Raw genomic sequence first — 20,494 nt, 5'->3', positions numbered from 1 at the left:
CTCGCACTTTCTTTGGGTTCACCACCACCTTTTTAGTCGCCCCGCTCCTGGTCCAAGCCATGCACTGTCGGGGAACTGTTGCAATCTCCTTCCCACAGCGGGAAATGTCGAAAAAATGCCGTTGGGGGCCCTGAAAAGAGCCCAAAAGTCAGTTTTTAGCGGGAGCTGCCGAATGTGCGACTTAGCTCCGCATAGCCGCAACCGGAAGTCCTTAAAGGTACTCTCACATGACACCTCCCCCCAGGAAAAAAAAATAAACCATGAACGTGAAAAGATGGTTTCATTTTTCACCTTTGCATCATCAATTAAGAAATGCACACAGTAAAAAACACTTCACCGTTCAAAAAAACAACACACACAAACAGGTATAATTATCCTTTTTTTTTTCTTCGTTCTTCTTCCTCCAACCGAAATGCTTCTCGATTGACTGTCTCTTTGAACAAGAAAGTCTCTGCACAATCCAGCCATCCCTCTACACCTCGGCATTTCTCTTTAAAGTCAGATACTCCAGTTCAATCTGATCACAGAGCCCCTTGTAATTCTCCAACACAGGAGTGTTGGTTATCACAGCTTTCAGGCAGTTAAATGCCTGTCAAAAGTCCGCTGTCCATTGAGAGCTTTGACGTTTCATCAGCAAGTCCATCAGTGGAGCAACCACGCTACAGATCCTTTGCACAAATGTTCGATCAAGTCCACTCATGCCAAGAACTCGCATTATTTCCCTTGGTCTCGAGGGAATCGGAAACTCCTCAAGGAAAGTGACTTGGACTTTTCCAAATTCACTTTTAGCTAGGTTTATCACCAAACCCACCTCCTGAAGTCGATCGAATAACTCCATAAGGTGTTTTAAATGTTCTGTCCATGTCTGCTTGAAAATTACCAGATTGTCGATGTATACCGACAATTGGGTAATCCTGAAACAACTTTGTTAGTTAACCGTTGAAACTTTGAATTGGTATATACCATCTGGAGTCACAAAAGCTGAAATCTCCTTCGCCCTTTCGGATAAAGGTACCTGCCAGTAACCTTTAAGTAAATCCAATTTGGAAATTAAAGCTGATTGTCCCACTTTCTCAATGCAATCCTCCAAACGTGGGATAGGATAAGAGTCCGTTCTTGTAACTGCATTCACCTTTCTATAGTCCACACACAACCGTTGGGTACCGTCTGGTTTAGGTACCATCACTATGGGTGAGCTCCATTGGCCGCAACCCACTTCAATTATGCCATTTTTAAGCATACTCTCAATCTCTTTGTTAACCTGTGCCAATTTTAAAGGATTAAGTCTATATGGATGTTCATAGAATTTACAGTGCAGAAGGAGGCCATTCGGCCCATCGAGTCTGCACTGGCTCTTGGAAAGAGCACCCTACCGAGGCCCACACCACCCTATCCCCATAATCCAGTAACCCCACCCAACACTAAGGGCAATTTTGGACACTAAGGGTAATTTAGCATGGCCAATCCACCTAACCTGCACGTCTTTGGACTGTGGGAGGAAACCGGAGCACCCGGAGGAAACCCACGCACACACGGGGAGAACGTGCAGACTCCGCACAGACAGTGACCCAAGCCGGGAATCGAACCTGGGACCCTGGAGCTGTGAAGCAATTATGCTAACCACTATGCTACCGTGCTGCCCTATGTTGTTTGATAGGAACAGCATTTCGCACATCTACATCATGTATCGCCATTTTAGTACTTCCCAATTTATCTCTACAAACTTGCCCATGTGATATCAATAACTTTCAGGTCAGTTCATTTTTTTTAATGGAAGATAATTTACCAATTCATCCCAATTTTTAAGAACATCCTCATTTTTCAATTTAATTTGAGGTCAAATTCACAGTCATCTGGATTTGGTTTGTCACTTTGAGTTAGAATCATTAAAACCTCCTTTTTCTCTCCTTCCCTTTCAAAGTACCTTTTAAGCGTATTCACATGACACACTCGGTGAGTCTTCCTTCTATCTGGTGTTTTTACCACATCATTCACCTCACTTAATTTCCTTTCAATCTGATACGGTCCACAAAACCGAGCTTTTAAAGGTTCACCTACCACTGGTAACAACACTAAAACTTTATCTCCACTGGCAAAACTACGAACTTTGGATTTCTTGTCCGCTACCCGTTTCATCACATTTTGTGCAACTTTCAAATGTTGTCTCGCCAATTCACCTGCTCTATTTAATCGTTCCCTAAAATTTGACACGTAATCCAATAGTGTAATTTCCGATTTCTCACCCAACAATTTTTCCTTAATCAATTTAAGTGGTCCTCTTACCTCACGACCAAAAATTAGTTCAAAAGGACTAAATTTGGTAGACTCATTAGGTGGATCCCTAATTGCAAACAGTACGAATGGAACTTGTTTATCCCAATCCTCTGGATAATCGTGACAATACGCCCTCAACACTGTCTTTAATGTCTGATGCCACCTTTCTAATGCTCCTTGAGATTCTGGATGGTACGCAGTTGATTTAAATTGTTTTATTCCTAAGCTATCCATAACTTCTTTGAATAACTTTGAGGTAAAATTTGATCCTTGATCCGATTAAATTTCTGTGGGTAGTCCATATCTAGTAAAGAATTTAAGTAACTCCTCCACAATCCTTTTAGCTGTAATCTTACGTACTGGAATGGCCTCTGGAAACCTAGTAGACACATCCATTATTGTCAAAAGATATTGATTCCCACTTTTTGTTTTAGGAAGCGGTCCTACACAATCAATTAGGACCTTTGTAAAAGTTTCCTCAAATGCTGGGATGGGTATTAAGGGCGCTGGTTTTATCACTGCTTGAGGTTTCCCTATCACTTGACATGTGTGACATGATTGACAAACTTTAACTACATCTTTATGTAGTTCAGGCCAGTAAAAATGTTTCTGGATTTTAGCTTGAGTTTTCCTAATTCCCAAATGACCTCCCACTGGTACCTCATGTGCAACTCGCAACATCTCCTTTCTACACCCTACCGGCAATACTACTTGATGAACGTCCACCCACTTTTCATCCGCCTGCGTATGTACAGGTCTCCATTTTCTCATCAAGACATCATTTTTATGATAATAGCACTCTGGTATACACTCAGATTCCTCTTCCGTATATGCTTTCTGATATATCTGTTTTATTTCTACATCTTTCTGTTCTAACTCCGCCAATTTTCCTGAACTAAAAATATCCGCCTCATCCTCCACCTGTTCTTGTTCTTTTTCAACCATCTGATCAAAAATTGTTTCTGATAATTGCACTTCAACTTCATCTTCACTCTTTGATTTCTCAAACAAAACAAAGAACAAAGAAATGTACAGCACAGGAACAGGCCCTTCGGCCCTCCAAGCCCGTGCCGACCATGCTGCCCGACTAAACTACAATCTTCTACACTTCCTGGGTCCGTATCCTTCTATTCCCTTCCTATTCATGTATTTGTCACGATGCCCCTTAAATGTCACTATCGTCCCTGCTTCCACCACCACCTCCGGTAGCGAGTTCCAGGCACCCACTACCCTGTGTAAAAAACTTGCCTCGAACATCTACTCTAAACCTTGCCCCCCTCACCTTAAACCTATGCCCCCTAGTAATTGACCCCTCTACCCTGGAGAAAAGCCTCTGACTATCCACTCTGTCTATGCCCCTCATAATTTTGTAGACCTCTATCAGGTCTCCCCTCAACCTCCTTCGTTCCAGTGAGAACAAACCGAGTTTATTCAACCGCTCCTCATAGCTAATGCCCTCCATACCAGGCAACATTCTGGTAAATCTCTTCTGCACCCTCTCTAAAGCCTCCACATCCTTCTGGTAGTGTGGTGACCAGAATTGAACACTATACTCCAAGTGTGGCCTAACTAAGGTTCTATACAGCTGCAACATGACTTGCCAATTCTTATACTCAATGCCCCGGCCAATGAAGGCAAGCATGCCGTATGCCTTCTTGACTACCTTCTCCACCTGTGTTGCCCCTTTCAATGACCTGTGGACCTGTACTCCTAGATCTCTTTGACTTTCAATACTCTTGAGGGTTCTACCATTCACTGTATATTCCCTACCTGTGACCACACAATCCGGAAAAATATAAACTTTACCCACACAAGTAAATTCTTTAAAGACATCTGGTACCTTCTTCTCAATTACTTCTTGAACAGGCTGTACAATCGTTTGCCCCTCCAAAAGTATCATTTCTCTGAGAGCTTCATACGTTTGGTCTATTTTCAAAGCCCTTATCCACCTATCAAAATTACTCTGTTTGAGCCTTTCAAACTCCATCTATGTTTGACCAAATTCTTTCCTTAAATTTCTAAACCTTTGTCTGTAAGCTTCAGGCACTAGCTCATATGCACCTAAGATGGATTTTTTCACCACCTCATACGTTGCAGATACCTCCTCCGGTAGTGATGCAAACACTTCACTAGCTCTACCTACCAGCTTTGTTTGAATCAGTAACACCCACATGTCCTGTGGCCATTTCATTTGTTTAGCTACCTTCTCAAATGAAATGAAAAGGGCTTCTACCTCCTTCTCGTCAAACCTTGGCAATGCTTGGACATATTTAAATAGATCCCCACCACATCTTCGACTATGATGCTCTGTCTCACTATCCTCATCAATCTCATCCAACTGTGTTTCCCTTTGCGTCTGACAGTTTTAACTGATTTTCATGTTTCATGGCCATTTTATGAAGTTCAAACTCTCTCTCTTTTTCCCTTTCCTCTCTGTCTCTATCTTTGTTTCTTTCTTCTCTCTCCTTTTCTTTTTCTCTCATTGCCTATTCAAGCTGCTTTAATTCTTTTTCATGTTCAAATTGCTCAATCTGCAACTGGATCTTTGCCACTTTTTAAAAAAAATATTTTTATTAAAGGTTTTTAACAACAGTTTTTTCCCCTTACAAACAATAACTCCCCCCCCCCCCACCCCCCGTAACAAAATAACGCAAAGTCACCCTGAGCAAGATACATACATGGCAAGCTGGTATATTTACATAGCTTTATACACTGGCTCTTGGTCGCACGTACCGTTTCCCCCCCCACCCTCCATGCTATCTCCCGCTCGCCCATCCCCTCAAACAATCTCTCGTCCCCCCCCCCCCCCCAGGTTGCTGCTGCTGCTGACCGACCTTCCTCTAACGCTCTGCGTGATATTCTAGGAACGGTTGCCACCCCCTGTAGAACCCCTGCGCAGACCCTCTCAAGGCGAACTTAATCCTCTCCAACTTTATGAACCATGTCGTTTATCCAGGCCTCCAGGCTGGGGGGCTTCGCCTCCTTCCACAATAGCAAGATCCTTCGCCGGGCTACTAGGGACGCAAAGGCCAGAATTCCGGCCTCTTTCGCCTCCTGCACTCCCGGTTCGTCCACTACTCCGAATATTGCTAGCCCCCAGCTTGGCTTGACCCGGACTTTCACCACCTTTCCCGGGGGTAACTCAAACGTCTCCTCCAGCGCCCCTCGGCTCGCAAATGTCCCGTCAATGAACAGGTCCCCCATTCTTCTAATCCCCGCCCGATGCCAGCCTCTCGCTGTGAAGGCCAACACACCATTAGCCTTCTTTACCGCCTGCTGCACCTGCAGCTTACCTTCAGCGACTGGTGCACACGGACACCCAGGTCCCGCTGCACACTCCCCTCTCCCAATTTACAACCATTCAGGTAGTAATCTGCCTTCCTGTTTTTGCTTCCAAAGTGAATAATCTCACACTTATCCAAATTATACTGCATCTGCCATTGATTTGCCCACTCGCCCAACCTGTCCAGATCATGCTGTAGGATCCCTGCATCCTCGTCACAGTTCACCATCCCACCCAACTTGACCGAGTTTGGCATCAAGGAGCCCGAGCTAAACTGGAGTCAATGGGAATCGGGGAAACTCTCCGCTGGTTGGAGTCATACCCGGCACAAAGGAAGATGGTTGTGGTGGTTGGAGGTCAATCATCTCAGCTCCAGGACATCACTGCAGGAGTTCCTCAGGGTCGTGTCCTCGGCCCAGCCATCTTCAGCTGCTTCATCAATGACCTCCCTTCCACCATAAGTGGGGATGGTTGTGATGACTGCACAATGTTCAGCACCATTCGCCACTCCTCAGACTCTGAAGCAGTCCCTGTCCAAATGCAGCAAATATCCAGGCTCGGGCTGACAAGTGGAAAGTTACATTCGCGCCACACAAGTGCCAGGCAATGACCATCTCCTACAAGAGAGGATCTAACCACCGCCCCCTTGACATTCAATGGCATCACCATCGCTGAATCCCCACAATCTACATCCTGGGGCTGACCATTGATCAGAAACTGAACTGGACCCAGCCACATTAATACTGTGGCTACCAGAGCAGGTCAGAGGCTGGGAATCCTGCGGAGAATAACTCACCTCCTGACCCCCCCCCCCCAAAGCCTGTCCACCATCTACAAGGCACAAGTCAGGAGTGTGAGGGAATACTCTCCACTTGCCTGGATGAGCGCAGCTCCAACAACACTCAAGAAGCTCGACCCCATCCAAGACAAAGCAGCCCCGCTTGATTGCTCCCCTTCCACAAACATTCACTCCCTCCCCGTGTGACAGCCGGTTGTGCCGTCTACAAGATGCGCTGCAGCGACTCACCAAGGCTCCTCAGGCAGCACCTTCCAAACCCACGACCTCTACCATCTAGAAGGACAAGAGCAGCAGATACCTGGGAACCCCACCACCTGGAGGTTCCCCTCCGAGTCACTCCCCACCCCGACTGGGAAATATATCGGCCGTTCCTTCACTGTCGCTGGGGCAACGTTCTGGAACTCCCTCCCTAACAGCACAGTGGGTGTACCTACACCCCAAGGACTGCGGAGGGTTCAAGAAGACGGCTCACCCACCACCTTCTCCAGGGGCAATTAGGGATGGGCAATAAATGTTGGTCTAACCAGCAACTTGCATAAACCTGTGACTGTTTGATGAACAAGTGTAGAGAGAGCTTTACTCTGTATCTAACCCCGTGCTGTACCTGTCCTGGGAGTGTTTGACGGTGACAGTGTAGAGGGAGCTTTACTCTGTATCTAACCCCGTGCTGTACCTGTCCTGGGAGTGTTTGATGGGGTCAGTGTAGAGGGAGCTTTACTCTGTATCTAACCCCGTGCTGTACCTGTCCTGGGAGTGTTTGATGGGGTCAGTGTAGAGGGAGCTTTACTCTGTATCGAACCCCGTGCTGTACCTGTCCTGCGAGTGTTTGATGGGGACAGTGTAGAGGGAGCTTTACTCTGTATCTAACACCGTGCTGTACCTGTCCTGGGAGTGTTTGATGGGGACAGTGTAGAGGGAGCTTTACTCTGTATCTAACCCCGTGCTGTACCTGTCCTGGGAGTGTTTGATGGGGACAGTGTAGAGGGAGATTTACTCCGTCAAAATCTTGAATACTTCGACCTGATCACCTCTCATTTCTGGTAAAAACGGCTAATTTGTGTAATCTCCATCGTAACTTAACGTGTTGTCCAGGCATCATTCTTGTAAACCTAGATTGGACTCCCGCCACGGTCAAAATATCCTTCCTAAAGTGTTGTGCCCGGATCGGCTGTCAGGGCGGCACGGCGGCTCAGTGGTTAGCACAGCTGCCTCACGGCGCCGAGGTCCCAGGTTTGATCCCGGCTCTGGGTCACTGTCCGTGTGGGGTTTGCACATTCTCCCCGTGTCTGCGTGGGTTTCGCCCCCACAACCCAGAGATATGCCGGGTCGGGGGATTGGCTGCGCTAAATTGGAAAAAAATTAATTAGGTACTCTAAATTAAAAAAAAAAGATCTGCCCAGTCATCATAGAATCCCTACAGTGCAGAAGACCATTCAGCCCATCGAGTCTACACCCACCCTCTGAAAAGCACCCTACCCTGGCCCACTCTTCCACCTACACCCGTAACCCCACCTAAAGTCGGACACTAAGGGGAAATGTAACACGGCCAATCCACTTAACCTGCACATCTTTGTGACTCCAAGTGGGGTCTGACCAGGGTGTTCATAAAGCTGTAGCATAACGTTTACAGATGCACCATAGAAAGCATCCTATCGGGCTGCATCGCAGCCTGGTATGGCAACTGCTCGGCCCAGGACCGCAAGAAACTTCAGAGAGTCGTGAACACCGCCCAGTCCATCACACGAACCTGCCTCCCATCCATTGACTCCATCTACACCTCCCGCTGCCTGGGGAAAGCGGGCAGCATAATCAAAGACCCCTCCCACCGGCTCACTCACTCTTCCAACTTCTTCCATCGGGCAGGAGATACAGAAGTCTGAGAACACCCATAAACAGACTCAAAAACAGAATAGAATCATAGAAGTTTACAGCATGGAAACAGGCCCTTCGGCCCAACCAGTCCATGCCGCCCAGTTTTTACCATTAAGCTAGTCCCAGTTGCCCGCACTTGGCCCATAACCCTCTATACCCATCTTACCCATGTAACTATCTAAATGCTTTTTAAAAGACACAATTGTACCCGCCTCTACTACTACCTCTGGCAGCCCATTCCAGACACTCACTACCCTCTGAGTGAAGAAATTGCCCCTCTGGGCCCTTCTGAATCTCTCCCCTCTCACCTTAAACCTATGCCCTCTAGTTTTAGATTCCCCTACCTTTGGGAAAAGATGTTGACTATCTACCTTATCTATGCCCCTCATTATTTTATAGACCTCTATAAGATCACCCCTAAGCCTCCTACGCTCCAGGGAAAAAAGTCCCAGCCTATCCAGCCTCTCCTTATAACTCAAACCATCAAGTCCCGGCAACATCCTAGTAAATCTTTTCTGCACTCTTTCTAGTTTAATAATATCCTTTCTATAATAGGGTGACCAGAACTGCACACAGTATTCCAAGTGTGGCCGTACCAATGTCTTGTACAACTTCAACAAGACGTCCCAACTCCTGTATTCAATGTTCTGACCAATGAAACCAAGCATGCCGAATGCCTTCTTCACCACCCTGTCCACCTGCGACTCCACCTTCAAGGAGCTATGAACCTGTACTCCTAGATCTCTTTGTTCTATAACTCTCCCCAACGCCATACCATTAACTGAGTAGGTCCTGGCCTGATTCGATCTGCCAAAATGCATCACCACACATTTATCTAAATTAAACTCCATCTGCCATTCGTCGGCCCACTGGCCCAATTGGTCAAGATCCCGTTGCAATCCTAGATAACCTTCTTCACTATCCACTGTGCCACCAATCTTGGTGTCATCTGCAAACTTACTAACCATGCCTCCTAAATTCTCATCCAAATCATTAATATAAATCACAAATAACAGTGGATCCAGCACCGATCCCTGAGGCACACCACTGGTCACAGGCCTCCAGTTTGAAAAACAACCCTCTACAACCACCGCCTTCTGTCGTCCAGCCAATTTTGAATCCAATTGGCAACCTCACCCTGGATCCCGTGAGCTTTAACCTTCTGCAACAACCTACCATGCGGTACCTTGTCAAAGGCTTTGCTAAAGTCCATGTAGACAACGTCTACTGCACTGCCCTCAGCTACCTTGTTGGTCACCCCCTCAAAAAACTCAATCAAATTTGTGAGACATGATTTTCCACGCACAAAGCCATGCTGACTGCCCCGAATCAGTCCTTGCCTCTCTAAATGCTTGTAGATCCTGTCTCTCAGAATACCTTCTAGCAACTTACCTACTACAGACGTTAGGCTCACCGGTCTGTAGTTCCCAGGCTTTTCCCTGCTGCCCTTCTCAAACAAGGGCACAACATTCGCCACTCTCCAATCTTCAGGCACCTCACCTGTGGCTGCCGATGATTCAAATATCTCTGTTGGGGGACCCGCAATTTTCTCCCTAGCCTCCCACAACACCCTGGGATACATTTCATCAGGTCCCGGGGATTTATCTACCTTAATGCGCTTTAAGACTTCCAGCTTCTTTCCCACTGTCACCAGACTCCTAAACAACCCCCTTATGGACTGAACTGATCTCACCACACATCTTCTCTGCTGAGTAGTGCTACACTCTGTATGCTTCACCCAATGTCTGTGTATTTCCATTGTGTATTTATCGTATCCCTTGGGGGTGGGACGGTGGCGCAGTGGTTAGCACTGCTGCCTCAAGGTGACGAGAATCCGGGTTCGATCCCGGCTCTGGGTCACTGTTGTGACCAGTTAAAATGGCTAACTCCCGATTTAGAATGGCTAACCCAGATTAAAAATGGCGAACGGCAAAGGCTGCTGGGAAAATCAGCCAACAGGACTAAAACAAGCAGCTGCAGGTAGACTGTGTATTCACCTCTGGGAAGGCCAGACAAGATCGATACCGGGAACCATCAGCATAACAAAACACCAGCCATCTGAATACTAATGAGCAATCCCCGGGAACAATGAGCAATATTTTAGACACAAAGCTAACCCAGACTCATCGGCGCCAACAGGAGCCTACACAAAGGGAGGTGAACGATCACCTCAAGACCGCCCATCGATCAGGGAACTGCTCCAGCATTGGAGAAAATCGAACCAAGTGATTGGGACGAAGTCCAATCACTTGGGACCAGGTACAGGGTCCGCCCCGAAAGGCGGGAAGCCCCTGGGGACTATAAGAATTGAGCCCCAAGTTCAAATCAACCCTTCTGCGAGCATTCTGCATCCTCCTGCACCCTTCTGCTTCTTCCTCTGACCGGGTCACTCAGCAACGCAGACCAACCCTTGACAGTGACCGGTCCAGCCATCACGAAACATCCCATAAGTCTTACTTCAACGCTCGCTACGAGATAGGCGCTCCTAGCTCTCAATCTGTACCAACTTCGAATCCCGCAGGCTCAGAACCCGAACAAAAGGCTATTCGTTTCCCTGACCTGGTGGGCCATTTCCAAGTTAAGTATTGGCCTGTTAGTTGTAGGAAGTAGCTTAGACGTAGAATTTATGCATGAGTATTGATTACTGTCTATAATAAATGTGCTTTGATTTAACTCTTACTAAGCGGTGTGTTGGATTATTAATCATTACTCGGACTTGAACCACGTGGCGGTATCAGAAAGATACCTGGCGACTCAAGAGCAAAGGTGATAGAACAGAGCAATTAAACTAAGGCTAATGTTAGCAACACTGTCTGTGTGGAGGGTGCATATTCTCCCCGTGTCTGCGTGGGTCTCAACCCCACAACCCAAGTTGTGCAGGGTAGGTGGACTGGCCACCCTAAATTGCCCCTCAATTGGGGAAAAAAAATTGGGTACTCTAAATTTATTTTTAAAAATCCATACCATAGAATCTCAACAGTGCAGAAGGAGGCCATTCAGCCCGAGTCTGCACCGATTCTGTGAAAAGACACCCTACCTAGACCTACTCCCTCGTCTTATTCCCGCAACCCCACCTAGCCTACACTAAGGGGCAAATTTACCAGGGCCAATCCACCTAACCTGCACATATCTGGACTGTGGGAGGACCTGGAGGAAACAGGAGACACGGGGGAGAACATGCAAACTCCAGTCACCCGAGGCTGGAATCGAACCCGGGTCCCTGGCGCTGTGAGGCAGCAGTGCTAACCACGTCTTGTGTCCTTCGTGCATGGAACCATCTACCTGGATTGTCCGCGGAACGATACTTTTCGCCGTACCTCTGCTTCATTATGCCCCAGCCGTGAGTAAAAAGGCGGGCATTGGGTAGGAGACCGCTTGCTGGGGCACCAACCTTAGCAGTGGCTGTGTGTGGGTGCAGCGACGTGTGCCAACTCACCTGTCTTCTACAGACAACCTCTTGCTTTTGGCAAGGTTGGTGCTGCTGGTGTTTTTCAAGATGCCTTTAACCGGTTTGCTGGGGTCCATAGTGCGAGGGTTGGGTTGGGGAGATGGGGGATTCTCTGTACTCTGTAAAGGTTCAGGGATGAAGGCTTAGGTCCTTCCCCAAGGTCTGGAAGGCTTCCCATGGGCTTGTCAGCTCAACACACTCCCTTGGCTGCTCCCAGGGCGGCAAGCCCCGCCCGGCACAGGGAGGGGGCGGGGCCACCACAGGCCGCACCCCCTTTACACGTCATACAAAGGGAGGAGTTACATCTATTGTGACGTCCTTCCATCAGCTGGCGCGACAATGGCAACTTTAAAGGGACAGCCCCCCCCCCCCCAAAACAAAACCACAGGTTAGTCTCAGAATGGCTATTCAACCAACCCATCAAATACTCATTGCAACGAGATGATGGGGATTGTCCAGAGGAATCAACCCCCCCCCGCCCCCCATGAAGTTCTCAAAAAGTTTGGATGTTGCCTGAAGTTGGCAGCAGTTTCTGACCCACCACAACTGCAGCATTTCAGTGAAAGCTGCTGCTGTTGCAGCCTCGGTGTTACAGGGTTCTGCTGCTTCCCCGTTAAATGCCACTTGGATGAATGGAGAACGAGGCACATTCCTGGGTTGAGGAGGGAGTTCTGATTGGATTTCTTTTTTCTCCCCCCCCCCCCCCAATTAAGGGGCAATTTATAGAATCCCTACAGTGCAGGAGGCCATTCGACCCATCGAGTCTGCACCAGCCCTCTGAAAGGACACCCCTCCTAGGACCAATTGAGCGTGACCAATCCACTTAGGGCAGCACGGTAGCCTTGTGGATAGCACAATTGCTTCACAGCGCCAGGGCCCCAGGTTTGATTCCGGCTTGGGTCACCGTCTGTGCGGAATCTACACGTCCTCCCCGTGTCTGCGTGGGTTTCCTCCGGGTGCTCCGGTTTCCTCCCACAGTCCAAAGATGTGCAGGTCAGGTGGATTGGCCATGATAAATTGCCCTTTGTGTTGGGTGGGGTTGCTGGGTTATGGGGATAGGGTGGAGGTGTTGACCTTGGGTTGGGGGCTCTTTCCAAGAGCCGGTGCGGACTCGGATGGGCCGAATGGCCTCCTTCTGCACTGTAAATTCTATGATTGACCTGCACATGGTGGGAGGAGACCGGAGCACCCGGCGGAAAGGCAGACACGGGGAGAGCGTGCAGACTCGTGACAGCGAACCCTGTCCCTGGCACCGTGACAACCTCCTTATTATAATTCACTTTTAATCATGGGAGGGTAAGCTCCTTGATCACGGAATGCTGGATAAATTACACCCACTGCCCAAAGTTGAGGCAATGGACAGCACACACCCTGCCTCCCAGAACCAGAAGGTCCCAGGTTCGATTCCCGCCCCCGCACTTCACGGCCAAGATGTGTTCATAACACAGCCAAATCCATCGCGCGAGGCAGGGTGGGCTGAGGGAATAGTGTAGATGGGCTTTAGAGTGGTTTCACCGGTACTGCGCAACATCGAGGGCCGAAGGGCCTGTACTGCGCAACATCGAGGGCCGAAGGGGCCTGTACTGCGCAACATCGAGAGCCGAAGGGCCGGTACTGCGCAACATCGAGGGCCGAAGGGCCTGTACTGCGCTGTAACGTTCTATGTGGTTTACTCTCAGAGGGATTGGGGAGATATTTCCATCAGGTGACAGCCCACTTATCAGGCGGACTTTTTTAAAATATAAATAAGGACCGATTACGTTTATTAAATTCTTTTTGGAAGCACCAATTAACAAACCTGCACTTCCTCGATGTCCAAAAAGCGCTGGAAAATCTCAAGCCGGCCCAGAAGCTTCACAGCATTGTTCAATAAAAAACCAGACCAAAAATAAAGCACCGCGACAGTGTCACAGCTGGAGTGAGGGGGGCAGGGGGAAGGAATTTCACAGTTGATGTATTTGTAACACTGATAACCATATCAGATTGATCAGAAACAGAAAACGGCTATCTGGCCCTTCGAAGCTCCGCCACCGTTCATTATGATAGCCGATCATGCAGCTCAGTAACCTGTTCTTGGCTCTTTACCCCCCCCCCCCCAAATCCTTTGATCCCCAAGTACGATGTCAAACTGCTTCTTGACATACAGATTTCAGCCTCAACTACTCCCAGCTATGAGAATTCCACAAGCTGACTGCTTTCCGGAGGGAGAAATCTCTCAGCTCTGTTCAATTTGGTCCACATCATATCCTTCAACTGATCACTGGTTCTGGACGCATCCCACCCAAACATGCTGCACCGACCCCGTTCAGAGATCGACAGCAAACCTGCCCCAGTCAAAAAGAACCAACTAATCCCATTTCCCAGCACTGGTCCCAGAGCCGTGTCTGCCCTGGGATCGCAAGCGCACCTCTAAATCCTTCTGAAATGTCCTGAGGGTCTCTGCCTCCACCCCCCTTTCAGGCAGCGAGTTCCAGACTCCTCCCTTTCCCCCCCCCTTGGGGGAAAAGGATTTTCCTCACATCCCCTCTAAACATCTCTGCCCCCTGGTCACTGAGCCCTCCACCACGGGGAAGAGTTTCTTCCTGTCGACTCTCTCTGTGCCCCTCACAATTTTATACATCTCCATCACGCCCCCCCTCAGTCTCCTCTGCTCCAAGGACAACAACCCCAGTCTATCCAATCTCTCTTCATAACTAACACTCTCCAGCCCAGGCAACATCCTGGTAAATCTCCTCTGCCCCCTTTCCAGTGGCTATCACATCCCTCCTGTAACGTGGATTCCAGAACTGCTCACAATACTCTCGCTGTGGCCTAACCAACGTTTTATACAGTTCCAGCAAAACCTCCCTGCTCTTATACTCTATGCCTCAGCTAATAAAAGCAAGTAGACCATAAACCTTCTTAACCACCGTGTCCACCTGCTCCGCTACCTTAAGGGACGGGTGTACAGGCACACCAAGCTCCCTCTTTTCCTCAGTGCTTCCCAGGGTCCTGCTGTTTATCCTGTATTCCCTTGCCTCGTTTGTCCTGCCCAAGTGCATCACCTCACACTTATTCCAGATTGAACTGCATTTGCCACTGATCAGCCAATTCTGGATCCAATTTACCAAATTCCCTTGGAACCCATTTCCTCCGCGATCAGTCTCCCATGTGGAACCTTATCAAAAGCCTTGCTGAAGTCCAAGTGATGACATCAAATGCATTTCCCTCAGACACACCTGGTCCCCTATGAAAAATTCAGTCATTGGTCAGCCTGTAGGTTCCTGGTTTATTGCTTCCTCCCTCCTCCAATAAACGCAGAGAATGCGGTCACCATTCCCACTCCCTCTCACTGGCAAAGCTTCACCACGAGAGGCAATTCCCCCCAACTTGGAAATACTGTTGGAATTTTACAGGTTCCTACGGAGGTTTTCGCACTGTCATTACCAGGGTCTGTGGGCAGGGGGCGGGGGGCAACCTGTGCCCTCATCAGTGTCTCAATCAGCCATTGGGGGCTGGTCAAGTGTGAACCACATTGCAGTGGGTCCCACGTTGGCCAGACAAGGCACGCTTGCACATTTCGTCCCTGAAAAGGGCACGACGCAGCCAGACCTGATCTGACAACCGCCGATGAGAGTTGCCAGTCACAGACACGAGCTGGAGCTGCTATGACGATGTGTAGCAGTGACCGGACAGAAACAACGAAAGACAGAGAAACAATGAACTCGGAAGGCACAATGCAATCAAGACACAAATCTGTTGAATTCCATTTTAATTACAAGACGGGGAAGGCACAGACTCCACTATTGATCCAGGGAGGTGGACATCATTGTCAGGCGTTCCCAGAATTCCAGACACAGCTCCACAAACGAACAGAAAACGGTTTCTGCGGGACAAGAACAAAGTTTGCATTGAAAGAGCACCGATCACAATTTCAGGACACCCGGGCGAGCGGTGAGCACTGCTGCCTCACGGTGCTGAGGTCCCAGATTCGATCCCGGCTCTGGGTCACTGTCCGTGTGGAGTTTGCACATTCTCCCCGTGTCTGCGTGGGTTTCACCTCCTCAACCCAAAGATGTGCAGAGTAGGTGGATTGACCACGCTAAATTGCCCCTTAATTGGAAATAATAAAGTGGGAACTCGAGATTTATGTTAAAAAAATGCTATTACCTCCCAGAACAGGTACAGCACAGTGTTAGATACAGAGTAAAGCTCCCTCTACACTGTCCCCATCAAACACTCCCAGGACAGGCACAGCACGGAGTTAGATACAGAGTAAAGCTCCCTCTACACTGTCCCCATCAAACACTCCCAGGACAGGTACGGCACGGGGTTAGATGTAGAGTAAAGCTCCCACGACACTGTCCCCATCAAACACTCCCAGGACAGGTCCAGCACGGGGTTAGATACAGAGTAAATCTCCCTCTACACTGTCCCCATCAAACACTCCCAGGACAGGTACAGCACGGGGTTAGATACAGAGTAAAGCTCCCTCTACACTGTCCCCATCAAACACTCCCCGGACAGGTACAGCACGGGGTTAGATACAGAGTAAAGCTCCCTCTGCACTGTCCCCATCAAACACTCCCAGGACAGGTACAGCACGGGGTTAGATACAGAGTAAAGCTCTCTCTACACTGTCCCCATCAAACACTCCCCGGACAGGTACAGCACGGGGTTAGATACAGAGTAAAGCTCCCTCTACACTGTCCCCATCAAACACTCCCAGGAAAGGTACAGCACGGGGTTAAATAAAGAGTCATGCTCCCTCCACACTGTCCCCATCAAACACACCCAGGACAAGTACAGCAAGGGCGTAGATACAGAGTAAACCTCCCTTTAACCTGCCCCACATCAAGCACTCCCAGCACAGGGAAGGCACAGGGTGAGACACAATCGAGCTCCCTCTACTCCTGTCCAGAATTCTTCATTGCCAAATTGCTACAAGACGCTCCTTCGACAGTGCGGGACTTTCTGTGATCAAAGTCAGGCTCTCGAGGGGGGAAATCTTATTCCTAGACTCCCATTGGATTTCACACCAGGAGGTTCAAACAACACAAGGTTTCAACAGATCCATCCGCTGGTCAAACATTATCAGGATCATTCTCCCGCCATGTTACCCTCACTGTTCACAGTGACGCACGGGGGGGCAGTTAGTACCCTCCCTCCTCACTATAAATTTAATCTGCAATCACAGGGCCAACTACGGAACTTGTCCCAGTTACTTTTGGCGCAGCAGGGTCACGGGTCAGACACCAGCTGTTTCCTTGACTGAGCCTGTGTGTTACTCTGAGCCGCCGTTTTGGCAGTACAGACTCATGGGACAAGAGCAGGTACCATTGCGATGGCTCCAGTACAGACCAATCACATGGTCAGCATCGTACCTGTGACACGGCCGTGCGGTCAGGTTTTCTGCTGATTTTCACACCTCTTGCTGAATCCAACCTGCAATTAAATCAGAAAAAATGATTAATCGTAAACTAACAGAGTAAATCGGCCGTTTCACAATCCCAAACAAACACCTCATCCTCCCAGACCACCAGCTGCAGTTATTTATTACGTGACATTAGTTTCCCTGATGGTCTAGTGGTTCGGATTCGGTGCTGTCACCGCCGCGGCCCGGGTTCGATTCCCGGTCAAGGAATGACGCTTGGGCAGCACGGTAGCATGGTGGTTAGCACAATTGCTTCACAGCTCCAGAGTCCCATGTTCGATTCATGGCTTGGGTCACTGTCTGTGCGGAGTCTGCACGTTCTCCCCGTGTGTGCGTGGGTTTCCTCCGGGTGCTCCGGGTTCCTCCCACAGTCCAAAGATGGGCAGGCTCGGTGGATTGGCCGTGCTAAATTGCCCTTAGTATCCAAAATTGCCCTTAGTGTTGGGTGGCTTTTGTAAGGGCCACGAAGAATCCAGCACGAGTTTTAAGGATACAAAGTAAGAACATTTATTTACTATAACATATATACATAACAGTAGCAGTAACTTCCCTTGCTACACACTCCTTCCTACTGGTTCCTGAACTGGCCAGCTTTATTTATACTAGGAGTTTACTAGTGGTTTCTCCGCCCCCCTCATTGGGGAAGCTCATACTCCCACAGCATTGTGGGATAGTCATTAGTCCCCAGCCAATGCTAAGTAGGCAGGTTATAACAGTGGCGTTACTGGGTTATGGGGGATAGGGCGGAGGTGTGGGCTTGGGTAGGGTGCTCTTTCCAAGAGCCGGTGCACACTCGATGGGTCGAATGGCCTCCTTCTGCACTGTAAATTCGCTGATAATCTATGACATAAAAATGTAATGCACTGGACGTCGAAAAAGAATATATGTCTGCTCTCTATCGCCATCAAACACTCCTAGGACAGGTACATCACAGGGTTAGGTTCAGGGTAAAGCTCACTCTACACTGTCCCCTTCAAACACTCCCAGGACAGGTACAGCACGCGGTTAGGTACAGGGTAAAGCTCACTCTACACTGTCCCCATCAAACACTCCCAGGACAGGTACATCACAGGGTTAGATACAGAGTAAAGCTCCCTCTACACTGTCCCCTTCAAACACTCCCAGGACAGGTACAGCACGGGGTTAGATAGAGTAAAGCTCCCTCCACACTGTCCCCATCAAACACTCCCAGGACAGGTGCAGCACAGGGTTAGATACAGAGTAAACCTCCCTTTAACCTGCCCCACATCAAGCACTCCCAGCACAGGTAAGGCACAGGGTTAGACACAATCGAGCTCCCTCGACACCTGTCCAGAATTCTTCATTGCCAAATTGCTACGAGACTCTCCTTCGACAGTGCGGGACTTTCTGTGATCAAAGTCAAGCTCTCGAGGGGGGAATCTTATTCCTCGACTCCCATTGGATTTCACACAAGGAGGTTCAACCAACACAAGGTTTCAACAGATCCATCCACTGGTCAAACATTATCAGGATCATTCTCCCGCCATGTTACCCTCACTGTTAACAGTCACGCACAGGGGGCAGTTAGTACCCTCCCTCCTCACTGTAAATATAATCTGCAATCACAGGGCCAACTACAGAACTTGTCACAGTTACTTCTGGCGCAGCAGGGTCACGGGTCAGACACCAGCTGTTGCCTTTACTGAGTCTGTGTTCCTCTGAGCCGCCAATTTGGCAGTACAGGCTCATGGGACAAGAGCAGGTACAGTGGCGATGGCTCCAGTACAGACCAATCACATGGTCAGCATCGTACCTGTGACACGGCCATGCTGTCAGGATGTCTGCAGATTTTCACACCTGTTGCTGAATCCAACCTGCAATTAAATCAGAAAAAATGATTAATCGTAAACTAAGAGTAAATCGGCCATTTCACAATCCCAATCAAACACCTCATCCCCCACACCGCCTGCTGTAGTTATATACTACATGATATAAAAATGTAACGCATTGGGCGTCGAAAAATAACATTTTTCTGCTCACGACAGGCATCAAACACTCCGAGGACAGGCACGGCACGGGTTTAGACACAGAGTAATGCTCCCTCTACATTGTTTATATCAAACCCTCTCAGGACAGGTACAGCACGGGGTTAGATACAGAGTGTGGTAGTCTGCATTAGGGGTCATGTGTGACTGTGAAGCTGTGATGTCATTGGCTGACAGATCCCGGGTCCTGGTTGGCTGTTGATCTCTAGCTCCGCCCTGAAGGCGGAGTATAAGAACCAGGAGTTCTCCCCCGCAGGCCAGTCTGTTGCTGAACTGCGGGGAACAAGTCACGCTTAATAAAGCCTCATCGACTTCATCTCTATTCGTCTCTCGTGAGTCTTTGTGCGCTACAATTTATTAAGCGTGCTTAAAGGACTATGGAGCTCAGGATCATCCCGGAATGCCTGAGGATCAGCCCCCACGCAGTGAACTCAGCAGCAGTTTTTAAACACTGGCAGACTTGTTTCGAAGCATACCTCCGAACGGCCCCCGGCCGGGTCACAGAAGACCAGAAACTACAGGTCCTGCACTCGAGGGTAAGCCCGGAGATTTTCCCTCTCATCGAAGACGCAGAGGATTTCCAGACGGCGTTCGCAGCACTAAAGAGCATCTATGTTCGCCCAGTGAACCAGGTCTACGCACGCTACCAACTCGCAACGAGACGGCAAAGTCCCGGAGAATTGCTAGACGAATTCTACGCCGCACTGCTAATTTTGGGACGAGCCTGCAGCTGCCCGCCGGTAAACGCGATCGAACACACGGACATGTTAATTCGCGTTGCGTTCGTGGCTGGTATGAACTCTCCCCAAATCCGCCAAAGACTTTTATAAAAAGAGTCGCTAGGACTCTGAGGCACGGGCCCTTGCAGCCTCACTAGATGTGGCCGCGCGAAACGCCCGCGCCTACGGCCCCGACCGCGCGGCAGCCCCTTGGGCTCCGTGGACCCCCGTCGCGACAAACCCCCCCCCCCCCCCCCCACCACACAGGCTTGCGCGGTTCAGACGCCAAGTCGTCCCGGGGGAGCCCGCTGCTATTTCTGCGGCCAGGCGAAACACCCCCGGCAGCGCTGCCCGGCCCGCGCAGCGATTTGCAAGAGCTGCGGGAAAAAGGGCCATTTCGCGGCTGTGTGCCGGTCCCGGGAGGTCGCCGCTGTCCCCGGAGAAGGAGTCCTGTGCGTTTCTAACGCTCCCCAACCTCCCAGCGCCCCATGTGCGACCCGCAGGCGCAGCCATTTTGGGTCCCGGCCACCACGAGGGGAGGAGGGGCGCCGCCATCTTGGGACCCCCCCAGCCCTGTGCGACGCATGGGGGCGGCCATTTTGTCCACCCCCGCCGCCATCTTCTGACACCCCAGCCATGTGCGATGCATGGGGGCAGCCATTTTGTTCACCCCCGCCGCC

General features: G+C 49.5%; 1 protein-coding gene and 1 non-coding gene across 2 annotated transcripts in view; one reads left to right on the top strand and one right to left on the bottom strand.

Annotated features, from left to right (window-relative positions):
• Nucleotides 1-15,410: 15,410 nt before the first annotated feature.
• LOC140404601 (uncharacterized) overlaps nucleotides 15,411-20,494 on the bottom strand; it is a 79,031-nt gene continuing 73,947 nt past the window's right edge. The window contains exons 24-26 of the mRNA XM_072493201.1: nucleotides 18,864-18,924; nucleotides 17,040-17,100; nucleotides 15,411-15,541 (exon numbers count right to left, since the gene is read on the bottom strand). The gene's annotated coding sequence lies outside the window, so the exon portion shown is untranslated. The remainder of the gene's footprint in view (nucleotides 15,542-17,039; nucleotides 17,101-18,863; nucleotides 18,925-20,494) is intronic.
• trnad-guc (transfer RNA aspartic acid (anticodon GUC)) lies at nucleotides 17,228-17,299 on the top strand. Its single transcript has one exon. It is a non-coding gene; the product is annotated as a tRNA-Asp (tRNA).

This window comes from Scyliorhinus torazame, chromosome 31 (assembly GCF_047496885.1).
Source record: "Scyliorhinus torazame isolate Kashiwa2021f chromosome 31, sScyTor2.1, whole genome shotgun sequence".
NCBI lineage: Eukaryota > Metazoa > Chordata > Chondrichthyes > Carcharhiniformes > Scyliorhinidae > Scyliorhinus > Scyliorhinus torazame.
This window is presented reverse-complemented; position numbering and strand designations above follow the sequence as displayed.